The 13,941-nt window shown below is 42.0% G+C and overlaps 1 long non-coding RNA gene across 3 annotated transcripts in view; it reads right to left on the bottom strand.

Annotated features, from left to right (window-relative positions):
* The window catches only part of LOC307104405, a 34,409-nt gene extending 21,177 nt beyond the window's left edge, over positions 1–13,232 (bottom strand). For 2 of the 3 annotated variants that reach the window (XR_013813891.1, XR_013813892.1), the window contains exons 1-2: positions 12,755–13,232; positions 9,169–9,271 (exon numbers count right to left, since the gene is read on the bottom strand). This is a non-coding gene — a long non-coding RNA (uncharacterized lncRNA). Of the gene's footprint in view, positions 1–7,931; positions 8,566–9,168; positions 9,272–12,754 lie in introns of those variants that run through there. The other variant, XR_013813893.1, reaches the window with a different exon arrangement.
* Between the last annotated feature and the right edge of the window lie 709 nt (positions 13,233–13,941).

Here is a 13,941-nt window from a genome sequence, read left to right as displayed (position 1 = left end):
ACCAAACAGCAAAATGACCAGTAACTATGACATGCACTGACCACCAGGGGGCAGACGCTCAATGCAGGAGCTGCCCCCTGGTGGTCAGTGCGCTCCCACACGGGGAGTGCCGCTCAGCCAGAAACTGGGCTCATGGTTGGTGAGTGCAGCAGCAGAGGCAGGATCCTCTCCACCTCCGCGGCAGCACTAAGGATGTCCAACTGCCAGACTGTGAGAGGGCACAGGCCCGGCTGAGGGACCCCCTCCCCGCCCCCGAGTGCACAAATTTCATGCACTGGGCCTCTAGTATGATAATAAAACCATTAGGGTTTTATAGATAGATGGAGGTACATATGTTGAGGCAGAAAATATCAACAAAATCTTAAAATTTCGACAGACTATATTGAATATGGTTTCCTCTGGATATAGATAAGAAACAGATATCTACTTAGAAATATGAATAACTCCCCCCAAAAAAAATCAATTAAATTCTGCAGAATATTGATTTAATAATTTAACAATACAAGTATTTGCTTTTTCACTTCAATAAAATCTATAGACATGAGAATTAATTTATGGCCTGATATTTTTAATCTAGATTAAGCTTTCATATTTCCTTTAATAAATGTTATAACACAGAAAATAAGATAAATGTGCTGCCACCTGCAAATCATTATACTTTAAAATAGAGCCCTATCAAGATAAAAATAAAATGTAATAGTTTTAACAATACCAAATAGTCATACACACATAAACAGATACATATCCACACATAAACATATCCTATATAATAAAAGCCTAATATGCTAAGTGTCCGGTTATCTGGTTGTCCGTTCAACCAGATAATATGCTAATGATATGCTAAGGCCACTCAACTGTTCGCTATGACGTGCACTGACCACCAGGGGGCAGTCGACTGGTTGACCAGTCGCTATGAGGTGCACTGAGCACCAGGGGGCAGACAGTCAACCAGCAGACCAGTTGCTATGAGGTGCACTGACCACAAGGGGGCAGACGCTCTGACCAGTCAGTTAGCTTGCTGCTGGGGTCCAGCAGATCAGGACTGAGCGAGACGGACATGCCCTGGAGCCCTCCCGTGATTCCTCCACACCAGGGAGCAGACACAGCGAGCCAAGCAGTAAGGAGCAGCAAGCAGGCGGGCGGCAAGAGAGAGGGATCCTGGACTGCGAGAGGGCACAGGCCAGGCTGAGGGATACCCCCCCCAGTGCACTAATTTTGTGCACCGGGCCTCTAGTGTACATATAAAAGAAACGTGTCTTAGGAACAATCTTGGAAATGTTTGACTAGTAGAGAGAAGTAATTGCCTAATGGAATTTTTTTAAATGCCACTAGGTCTGTCATATCCTTTAGAAACAGTTTTATTTTCAACTCTGAATGTCTGAATGTCAGGGTTTGAAAAGTAAGTGCCTTTAATGCCTTTTTAAGTTAAGGGTTAGATCAGTTATACACCTAGGGCAGTGGTCGGCAAACTGCGGCTCGGCTCGCGAGCCACATGCGGCTCGTGAGTCACGGTTTGCCGCTCTATTGACTAATGAGTTTGCCAACCACTGCTAAGGCATTACCCTTACCCAGAAATTTTGACTTCAGGTTAAAGACATTAGTACATTATTAAAATGTTTTTTAAGTGTTTTTCCCTAGCAGTGGTCGGCAAACTCATTAGTCAACAGAGTGGCAAACCGCAGCTCACGAGCCGCATGTGGCTCGCTATCCGCAGTTTGCCGACTACTGACCTAGGGCATGAGTTGTCTCTATCATACTGACATCAGAGATCAACCTGCTTTTCCTGATCCAGTGCATCCCAGGGCCACATGTTCCATGTTTGTACAGCTCTGAGTGTTGGGAATTTTCCATTGAAGTATGCCTCCTTCTCTAGGTTCTTTACTTATATTAAATAGATTATCATCTGGTTACAGCTGCTGCTGAATATCCATCCTCTTTTTAATAGACATTAAGCTAAAGAAAAGTGTAATAACATGCACATCTCTGGTTTGTTGTATTGCAATATATATATGATATATATCATATGTATGTGTATATACACATATATACATCACATATATTTGCATATATATCACATATGAGATATATATATCTCCACCCTACTCTCGCAACATTTACTTTTATTTAACTTAGTTTTAAGAATGTGTATGTAGTAAGAGAAAATGTAAATGATCATCAGAGGAAGATGTCTTTATCACCTAATGTTTAATGGCCTTAAAACTTTCATTAGTGCTGCTGTTTACACTGTATATTGCTGAAAACTACCAACTTAAGATATCATTCAAGTCCAGAAAGAAACTCACTACAGACTGATTCATTTGCCTGTCAGCATAACTATTATTGCTCATCTCACATTCAGTTCATATAAGCATATCTCTAGTGACACATGATCTCGCTCATCTAGGGGAAATGATGAACAACATAGACTGATGAACAAGAACAGAACCAGAAGCAAGGAGGCATCGATCGGACTATCGGGCCTCAGAGGGAGGGTAGGGGAGGGTGGGGGTAGGGGGGAGAGATCAACCGAAGGACTTGTGTGCATGCATATGAGCCTAACCAATGGTTAAGTTCAACAGGGGGTGGGGGCATCCGTGGGGAGGGGTGTGGGATGGGAATGGGGGAATGAGGACAAATGTGTGACACCTTAATCAATAAAGAAATTTAAAAAAAAAAGATATCATTCAATTTTAACAGAAAACATTCCCATCTTATTTGCCTGGTGAGGTTCATTGTCTTCTTCTCTGGTATGCCTTTTATTCTTATATTGCTCTTTCTGATGGAGTTGGGTAGTTCTGATAGTTTTCTCCTCTCCTCTCCTCTCCTCTCCTCCCCTCCCCTCCCCTCCCCTCCCCTCCCCTCCTCTCTCTCTCTCTCTCTCTCTCTCTCTCTCTCTCTCTCTCTCTCTTATGCTCAAGTGTCTCCTTCCCTATGCATCATTTCTAGATTTCTATCTTCGATACCACTAATCCTTTCCTCTTTCTGGTCCACTCTATTTCCTATACTCCCTAATACTAATTCTTGATATCTTATATGGAGTTCTTCATCTCCAGAATTTGTTTGGTTCTTTTTTAAAGTTTTGATCTCTTTGGTAAAGTACTCATTTTGTTCATTGATTTGTTTCTGAATCATTAAACTGCCTATCTGTATCTTCTTGCAACTCATTGAGTTTTTTCAGAACTACAATCTTGAATTGTCTATAAATTAAATCACATTTCCATGTCTTTAAGTTCATTTTCTGGAAATATATTATTTTCTTTCTGAGCTGCCTCGCTCTCTTGGTTATTCACGGTATTTGATGGATTCCTTCTCTATCTATGCATCTATGGATGAGTGGCATTTCTCTAGTAGATTTATATGAAGTCTTTCTATTATTTCCTGGTAGGTAGTGTTGAGTCACATTTTTTAGCTCCTTTGCACTTCTCTAGTTTCTCAGGTCTCCATGAGGAGGTGGGAAATGGGAAGATGGATGATTCACCTGTGATCCAGTTGCCCTCGTTTCAGGGGACCAACCAACCCCTCAGGGAAAGGTGTTGGGCGATGGGACTTTAAATCTGTGAAATTCCAGTCCTGTCCCCACATCAGAGACTGCCATCAGCGTAGTCATATGAGTGGGGATGGGCTGGACTGGGGTAACCAGGCAACTCCTAAGTTGTTTTGCCCTCCTGGTCATGGTGACCACGGACCTTTGCAGAGTTCCCCCTGAGCCTCCAATCCTAGGACCAGTCACAGAGTGAGCCCTTTGCTCAGGCAAAAAGTGATTCTGTAGTAAGAGTTCTCAGTTCTGCAGATAATGTGCTCTGCAACCTGATACCAAGGGCACAGGGAGACAAGCTCTGGGAGGTTAAGGGGCAGCCAGGCTCCACGCTTTGTTTCTCTGTCTGAAATTTCACCACCAGGCAACCACAGCCACACTTCGGTGCAGCCATAGCTCATCCTGACCACTCCTATAAGAATGCCCATCAAATCTCTTTGCTCCTCCCTGCTGAAGGAGTGCCAGCCGCACCTGATTCCTCCAGGCTGAGCACTGCCATGAGCTCCCAGCTGTAGGGCTGCATCTGTGGTTCATCTCCCCAGTTTGCTCCCACTTGCCCACCTTTAGATGTTTCGATTATTCTTAACCTCACTCTGCCTAGTTTTCTAGTGTATAAAAAAGTAATGCTGCCCTAATTGGTTTGGCTCAGTGGGTAGAGCGTCGGCCTGCGGACTAAAGAGTCCCTGATTCAATTCCAGTCAAGGGCACATGCCCTGGTTGTGGGCTCGATCCCCAGTAGGGGGTGTGCAGGAGGCAGCCAATCAATGATTCTCTCTCATCATTGATGTTTCTATCTCTCTCTCCCTCTTCCTTCCTCTCTGAAATCAATAAAAATATATTTTTAAAAAATACAGTAAAAAAAAAAAAAAAAGTAGCCGAAACCGGTTTGGCTCAGTGGATAGAGCGTCAGCCTGCGGACTGAAGGGTCCCAGGTTCGATTCCAGTCGGGGGCATGTGCCTTGGTTGCGGGCATATCCCCAGTGAGGGTTGTGCAGGAGGGAGGTGATCGATGTTTCTCTCTCATCGATGTTTCTAACTCTCTATCCCTCTCCCTTCCTCTCTGTAAAAAAATCAATAAAATATATTTTTAAAAAAGAAGTAATGCTACTGATACCTAACTCGGGGTTATTAACAGTAGACAATATGCTAATACATGAAAAAATGTCACTCAGAATAATATCGGCATGTGGCAATCCCTCAGTAAATATTAGGTTATATTCTCCTTTAATTTACCCTATATTGATATTTTCCTTTGTGGTTTTCAAAGCATTTCTTTAAGTGCCATCACTTGTGATATAGGCATTTAGGAGTCCGTTTCTCTGCTTAAAATATGATGAAATATCACTTTGTGAGTATGTGTTCCGTTTCTTCTTCAAAAAGGGAGAAAGTATCTAAATCACTGGAGTTAAAGGTAAAGAATGATTGAAGAAGACTGCATGAGGGAAAAGTATTTGCATTTCATATTCAAGGGGGGTGGGGGGGAGCGGGGGAGGAGTCAAGGATAAACCCAACTCACAATAAAGAAAGCATGTCTGCTTCCCAGAAGAAACGATACAGAAAATCTCCCAGAGACCCACTCCTAGCAAGTTGGACAAAAGCCTATGCATGCCATAGGTAGAGTCTCTAGTCATAAAACAGCCCAGTGCAAAGGGGAAAAAAGGGAAGGTCTCTGAAGCCACATTGCCAAGGTACCTACTGGTTAAGCTTGCTCTCTTTGGGCAGGTTACTTATGGTTGTTTATTTTCTTTCTTCTGTATTCTACTTCCTTTATCTACATAGTGAGAGAATACATTTCTCTGAGAATTAAGTAAACATTTGTAAAGTGTGTAGAATAGCAGCTGGCATGTCATAAGCACTACTTCTGTTTTTGTTAAAGTGAAGAGGAAACTGGTAAAATAAAAGTGTTGGGATTCCTTTTCAGTTTATTTTACCATTTGGGCCAGGGAATGTGGACCTGTAGGCAACTGAGAGATCTTTGGACACACACACAAAAAAAGTCACAATAACTAGTGTGACTGAACATACTTTTGTAGCATGTATTAGACAATACAGATTCCCACACTTGACTCCTCAGATGTTCTAATTTAGAAAAATTAGAAATTCAGGAATCTGCATACTAGCAAACACTAAATAGTTTTCACCCAGGAAGTAGATCTGACGATATGTTGAGAAAACTTGCAGTGAAATAGTGTGAACCGAGTTGGACAAGTTTAAGACCCTGTTGTTATTGTCTCCTCTCCTTCACGGCACCTGGGGTTTACTTTTCCCACAGGAAAGTTGAGAACTGAAACATTCTGGCTCCTATGGAAAACACCTCCCCTTTCCCTCTTAATGTAATCAAGAGGCTTTCAACTCTGGATTTTTGCCAGCTGTGTTTAGCAGAGGGGAAATCTGACCATGAGTAAAATCGAGAAATACTTAGGAAGGAGGTATCCCTCTTCCGCTCAGACTGAGAAATACAGGTGATGTGGAAAGCGGCTTTAAAGCTTCACCACCGATAGAGAGCAAAAGGAGGGACCACTGGGTGTGCTGTGCGGAGATGGCAGCCCCTAAGTGAGCCACGCAGGCTGCCCACGCCCGGCCGAACCACACACAGCAGGCACTTCTTTGAAAGAGCTGCCGATTCCGAGTTTGGAAAATCTGCTTCTGTCTCTGTGGCACCTCCAGCCAACGAATTTTCGTAAAATCTCATAGCAAATATATTTGCTTCTTGAACAAAACTTCTGGAATTACTTGAAACATAGGCCAAACTTGTGGCATAAATTTATGTGAAGGGTCTTTGATGCCCATAGATATTATAAAACACCGGCAACATTAAAGTTTAACTGCCCATAGTATTTGGACACTTGTGTCCCAAAAATGTATCCACCTTCTCCATATGCTGAATCTGGAATTCAGTGCTTTTTTTTCATGATTCACTTCACATAGATTTCTTGTTGTGAGACCCCCATTAAAGGGGCTCATTTTTCTTTCCTCCAGGAAACTGTCATTTCCTACAATGACCAGTGTCCTAAGGACTTGTGTGGTGATCTGACGGATTTATCATCAACACAATGTGTCACGTGCAAATTATCAAGTCTCTGTGTGTTTGCATATAAATCATGATTCTTCCTAAACAAGCCCTTCCTCATTCCAAATGGACTTGAGATTTAATTCATTTCCTAGAGCCCCCCCCTCTCTCTCTTTCACTTTCTCTGCTCTTTCTCTTTTTATTCAGAATCTTTTGTTGATTTCACCACAAATGTATCACACCATTATTGCCATGAGCCACGTCCTATTGTAGAGAATGGAACTTACATTTACAAGTTCATATTCCAAAGTCACTTCTTCCTAGGATAATTAGATCATTCATTGGTGCGTTAGCTTCTTGAGACCCCCAGCCCTTCTTCCCCTGTCAATTTCCTGTCTGATTAGTGTTGTTATAGTGTCAAAACCAAAACTGGTTCCTGTTCATTTCTGCCTGTCAAAATCCTACCCATCCTATAATGCTATCTCAATTGCCATATTTTTTATTCTTTAACTTGGATCACTAGCAAATTGTGCTCTTTCTCACTGCACTCAAACAATTAAACTATTGTTACTTCATTATTGTCTACTAAAAATATGTAATCATCCATATTCTTTTGTTAACTCTTCTGTATTGAATTATTTTCTATGTATGAAATTATTTATTATTCTATTTTTCCCCAGTTTTGTCTATGTGCATGGATAAACAGTAAGTATATGCTTATCGACATAGTTTCTACTTATACTCATAAGTCCTATTATTTTATTTGTAGTAACTTTAGTTGTGCCCTCTAAAAGAGAAAGATATTTTGTACTTGAAATAATACATATGTAAAATATGAAATATATAAAGTATGAAATAAATAACTAATAATATAGAAAGTTAATTTTAAAATACCCTTTATTATTAAGAGTAGCTATCCAATCATCCTGAACCTCCATTAACAAAATGTATTCCACTTCTGTGAATAAATTAAAACAATCTCTCAGTTTACAGTAGTATTAGCATGTGATTTCACAGTTTCATACTTTCTACTGTTAACAGTGAAATGTGAATTGTGGAAGGAAAAGATTCCCAGTGTTGTTACATACTAATGACACTTGATTTCAGTCCCCATTTAGCCATGTACCTGGTATGCAACCTTGGGCAAGTCACTTAACCTCTTTGTGCCTAAATGTCTTTTTGGTACAAAGAGGATAAATAAATTCTGGCTCATGAGAATAGGTTTACTGTTAAGCGTTTTAATTTATGTAAAACACTTAAACACTGCATGGTGTTCTTAGAGACTGATGTTAGCTCGTTACCAAAGGCTTACTCAATGCCAGTCATTGGCCCAAATACAAACATGAATGTTCCAACAGTTCTGAAAGAGGTATTGGTTATGTGATAGGAGCTCAAATGCCCCTTCGGCTACCGGGGAGACTGTGAGACTTCAGTTCTTGTCTTCTTGCAGGAAAGATTTCAATCAAGACATAAAATGCAGCAAAGCAAGCAAGAATTTATTGGCTGCAGCAAAACACACTTGGGATATGGTATTTGGACACTTATGTCACAAAAAATGTGTTCCTAAGAAAGGCATAGAAGAAGCAACAGGAGACCCTCGGCTGGGCTTCTTTGGCTCACTGGGAAGTCGGAGAGAAGGGGGCCTTGGAGACAGGTTCAGGGGGTTAGACTGGGACAAGCTGCTACCACCCATTGCTCCTCTGGCTGCAAGTCTCCCGGGGGTCCCATAGAGGGGATAAGGGGAAAGGGAATGGGGAGGGTGTGCTCCCCTGGGGGAGAGTGCACTGGGTCCTTCATCCCGAGTGTATTTAATCTCTCTCTCTTGCAGGTGGAAATCTTAGGGGAGGACCCACGGGAGTGTCTCAATAGAATATTCATCAGCTTTCCAGGGGTGCTCCTTCAGGGTCCTGGTCTCCACTGATTGGTCAGCACCAGGGCAGGGGGTCATTAGTCAATGCAGCTGTTCCTGAGGCAGCCACACTGTCACTTGTCTGGTTTTGCTGCATTTCTGGGCCTGGAACTGAAATACAACCGCAGCCTAGATGTTATCTCTAGGGAGAAAAAGGTCAGGGGGGTCTAAACCACAAGACTAGGGATATGAAAAATCAGGGGGTCCAAACCGCATGACCAGTGATATGCTAGGGGAGGCAAGGTTCTTATCTTCCCAGTTTTGCCCCTTGCTAGGTATCCAGGGCTTTCTGCTCTAGTTTCTTCGGTACCTGGCCCATCGTCCTTGATCTGCTCATGCCTGTCTAACTGCCTATAACAATTCTTTTTCTCACTCATTTATTCAACAGGTATTTTTGAGCTGCTACTATGTGCCTGGTGGTGTCATAAGGTATAAAGTTGTCAGGTGAATCTCCTGTCATTATGCAACTTACATTCTAGAGGTGGGGGCAGAGATAAATGACTGTATCGATAAGGTAGTCCCCTGATGTTGGGTAAAGAAACACTGAACACAACCAAAGGAATAAAAGGTGACCACCGGCATCCTGTAGACTGGGGAAGCCCCTAATTTGAAATTTTGATAATGACAAGGAGACAGTCGTGAGGAGATTTAGGTTTACGTTTTTCTAGGGAGGAGAAACAACAAATGCAAAAATCACAAAAAGGAAATAAAAACCTTGCTGTGTTTGAGAATCAGAGAGATCCATGGGCTGCAGTTCGGTGTGTGAGCGGCAGGAGGAGGAGGAGGAGTCAGGGGCCGTCTCTGTACTGCCTTCAGGCTGTAGAAAAAAAGTTTGGATTTTATTTTAAGGCAATGGAATGCCGCTGAAGGGTTTTTAAAATAGAAAAACATAATCTGATTTTTGTGGTAAAATTTCACACTGCCTGCTGTGTGGAAAATGGATTATAGGAGTGGAAATGAAAAGGCAAAGACAAGCGTTAAGAAGCAGTTTCAATATCTACATATAACAGAATGGCAGCTTGGTTAGAAAGTCAGAGGATATATTTGGGAACATCGATTTACTTAGAAATTTCACTCCACAGGAAAATCTCGTCCTTAGTAATTTAATTAGTGCATGATGCTAATTAATGCATTACAACATGGTCCTACTGCACAGAATGAAAGTTTAGAAGGATGAGCAGGGTATAAAATAACATTTGACAACTGGTATTCATATGTCAGACGATAGCTGTATGGCACCCTGTCAAATATCTGAGATTTGAATGGTATAACATACAGTTATTTTATATGCGTTTTTTTCTCACATAGATTGACTTATTTTAGTACATGAGTGGCAGCTGAAGCCAGCTTGAAAGCTGCCACAATCCTGGAAGAATGGAAAAGCAGAACTTTTGGAAAATAAACTGAAATGTTTTGACTACTCTCACAGTTGTTAGAAAGTTGCAGGGGAAGAAAACAGCCCACTTCTGATAGGAAAAATGGTTTAGTTACTGTTGTTTAAATTACAAATCTCCAAGTGATATGCATTAAAATCCTGATGGTTATATTTATTTGGATATAGCATTACTAACAGCAATTGTCATTATTGTAGGTGGGAAAAAATACTCACCCATATGGTACCTAAGAAAAAACAGAATTGCTAGTTCTGACTGTTTTCATAGACATTTATTAAATACCAGTGTTAGGTAGAACCTTAGACCTGAGCGGCTGGGGCGGGCCTGCCCGGGTCCGAGGGGTGGGACCAGCGTTGCGCTCAGACCGCCTCTCCAGGGGCGGCCCAGCAGGCAGGTGGGGAGGCAGCCGGCTCTCGCGCAGGCTCAGAGGAAAACCTGACCTCAGTGCGACCTGACTAGGGCCCTGGACTAATTATAATAAAATTTGCATTTTGGTTGTGACCCCGCCCCCCATGGGTTTTTCTGCATACATTCTGGGTCAGGGCATGCCCAGAAGGAAGGTAGTTTCTGCCAATCATCCCTGAATGCAAATGAGGCTCCACCCAGAAAATCCCTCTTTTAAGCCCAGGAGGTGGGGGCCATGCTCTTCCCCGCAGGCTCTCCCTCCAAGTAGCATGTTCCCTTCCCCCTTCCCTTCCCCACCGAGATGTATCCCTCAACCTCTAGGGGACCCCAGGAGACTTGCAACCAGGGCAGATGAGCAGCTGCAGCTGGTCCCGGGCTAACCCCCTGAACCTGTCCCCAAGGCCCCTTTTCTCTGGCTTCCCCCTGAGCTAAAGCAGCCCGGTCTCTCTCGGGGTCTCTCTCTCTCTCTCTCTCTCTTAACTGGCCTGCTCTTCGTTTGGAATATATCTTCAATAAACTGCATTTTGCTTTACTTTTATTTTCGTTGAGCTTAAAATCTTTTCTGTGTTAATGAAAAGGTTGAGGTCCCAGCTGGTAACCTCAATCAGTAACACAAGCACTTGACTGTGCTCTCAAGGATTTTACAATTGTCTGAGAGGACCAGGCATTAACAGAATTATTTGAATATAATATGGAAAGTAGTTTAAAAAAAATAGGGCACAAAGAGTACTCCATAATCCAGCGATAATACAAATGTTCCAACCACCACATTCAGAGGGGACTTGGTAGAAGAGATGGTGGCTATGGTGACTCTTAAAGAAATGAGCAAGAGTGTAGGAGGTAAAGAAAAGTATAAGGGCTTTCCAGGCAAGGAAGTAGCATGAGTAATACAATGGTGACCTAGAAAATATGATGAATGAAACAAAATGGCAACTAATTCTATATTATGAGAGCATGGTGGGGTGCTGTGAGATTTGATTCTATGAAAGTATTTAAGGAAGAACTTGTATTCAGTAACTTTAATCTATATGTGATAGGGAGTCTCTGAAGAGTTATAAGCAGGTGAGGTCTCAAGGATACTTTAATATCTACCAAAAATGAAAAATGAAAAATTCAGATTATCACTCAGCAGTTATTAACGATTAAGTGATTGATTTAACATTAATAATGGCTGTATCTACACAAAACTTGGAATATATATATTAAACAATAATGACTGAAATATATGTGCTAGCATATATAAAACTACATATATGTATACATATATACAGATACATACAAAACATTTATTAAGATTATAAATTGATTCTAAACTGCCCCAAATTCCTTACATATCGCATTATGTCCCAATATAACATTGTAGTTGATGGTCTTTTTTTTATTATTTATAGCTGCCAAAGCTGTTTCTTAACTATGTATAAACTATAGCTAAGTGTTATTAGCTACAAAATTCTAGAGATAGGACTTCTGCTCTAAATCCACTCTTTCTCAATCTAGCATTTGGAGCTCTATACCTTATTAATTTACCAGACATTTAATAGACGATACTTAGTGTGTTAGTTTGCTAGGGTTTCTGTAACAAAGTACCATCAACTGGCTGGGTCTGTCAATGAAAAATTGCATCAGACAGAGTTAAATAGGCAAGTAAGTCTTTATTCATGACTATTACAAGGGTGAGAGATTGAACTCAATTGTGTTGAAACAAAAGGCTGGAGAGTTTTTCAGCACTAGGGTGCGCTAGAGGGGAAAAAATGGAGGTAAAAAGAGGGTAGGTGGGTCAGTGTGAGGACATCACTGTTTGCCAGTGGATGCTTATTGAATGATGTCAGGCTCTGTTCTCCTGGGGATATGGGATCCTGCCTTTCTTGATGCTTGCATTTCAAAGAGAGGACTGCCAGGTTCACCCACAGAAGCAATTTCAAATATCATTGCAAAACAAACTCTTTAATTTACCATGGGAAACCTGAGATTTAGTGAGGTCAAAATGACTTGTCCCCTTGCTGGTTGGTTCTGCCCTTTTTTCCTTAAGCTGTAGAGTATAAAAAAGGCACAGTGAAACAAATAACTACTGTGCTTGATTCCCTTTCAAACTTTAACAGTAGAGATATTTTTGAGAGAGAAGAACATTGGATTTCTAAAATGCAGAACTGAATTCAGGTTAAAAATTGCTGTAACTTGGCACATCACAATAAGACAAAACTCATGAACTGTAATAACTAAATACTTTTAACAAGCAAATGGCATAGTTTTGAAAACCTCACCAAGGTGCCACTCATCAATTATGTACTTACTCACAGCATTTATTCCCAGACATCACTTGTTGAGACAGCATCTCGAGACATGGGACCTTTACTTAAGAGTGTCACACTTCTCACTGGGCATTCTGATTTTCCATAACATACAAGAACTACAACCTTGCCCCAGCCAGTTTGGCTCAGTGGATAGAGATTCCGCCCACGGACAGAAGGGTCCTGGGTTCCATCCCAGTCAAGGGCACATACCTCAGATCTGAGATCAAAAATGTGGGTGTTTTGAGTCCGAGTTCTTGTCTTGCGAAAATCGAAGGATGAAGTCCGAGGACAAAAATGATTAATGGAACCAAAGTTCATTGGGAGAAGCCAGTCCTGGAAAAGGAGCAGCTGGGGTCCCAGGAGCAGGCCAGTGTCCGGAGCCTCCTTCCCATGTTCCAGTGGGGAGTAGTTCAGCTTCCAGGCGAATTAAAGTCCATGGGTCCAAGTGTGGAGGCCCACATGGCCTTGCCCACGTGGTTGCGGGGACGTGCTCCTCCCGCAGGACCACCGGTGTCCAGGGGCGCTGAGCCAGGGGAGAAGGAGGGGGAGCGCGCGCGCTTTTTTGTGTGGATGCTGCCTCACTGCCTTGTGATTGGTTAGCTGCAGGCTGTCTGTCTTAGCAATATCCATACATCTTAAAGTTCACGCCTCTGCCGCTCACCCTTCCTTCCCACCCAGGTTGGGGTGCCTTAGTAACGCCGCCCCGCTGGGTTCCTGGTTTCACTTCCTCCTCCCAAGGTCCCGCCCCTATTTACCTAACTTTTTTTCTTACTTTCCTGCCCTGGTCTGGGTATTGGTCTAGACTAGAGGCAACCAATCCATGTGTCTCTCTCACTTGGATTTCTTTCTCTTTCTCTCTTTCTCTCTCTCTCTCTCTCTCTCTCTCTCTCTCTCTCTCTCTCTCTCTCCCTCCCTCCCTCCCTCCCTCCCCCTCTCCCTTAAACTCTCTCTAAAAAAAATAATAAATGGAGACATATCCTCAGGTGAGGATTAATAACAACAACAATAAAGGACTTTGTCTTGAGAATTGAGTCAGTTCCCCCTCAAATCTTAAAAAACAACTACAACCTTGTTGAATTAGAATGGGGCTGCAGGGAATTTGTTGACTGGATTACATGAGAAAGTTAGTATATCAACTAGGCAACTTGTTCTTATTACACTAACAAGAAGGGTAAGACAATTTCACGGAGAATTTTCCTTTTATGAATATCTTGTAGTCTGACCTTAATCACATCTCTTGCTTTATCACCTTGTAATTGTTTACAACATTATGTGATTGAATCAGATAACAAACCATCGAGATGCCTTGTTAAGGACAGGAATCTCTGGTGTTGTGTATTTTTATGATTGAGCTGGTCGTAGGCTTTGCTACCGTGTAAATGTTGATGTCTACATAT

This window comes from Cnephaeus nilssonii, assembly GCF_951640355.1.
Source record: "Cnephaeus nilssonii genome assembly, chromosome: 8".
In the NCBI taxonomy this organism is placed as follows: Eukaryota; Metazoa; Chordata; class Mammalia; order Chiroptera; family Vespertilionidae; genus Cnephaeus; species Cnephaeus nilssonii.
Note: the sequence above shows the minus strand (reverse complement) of the source record. Positions and strands in the feature narration are given on the sequence as shown.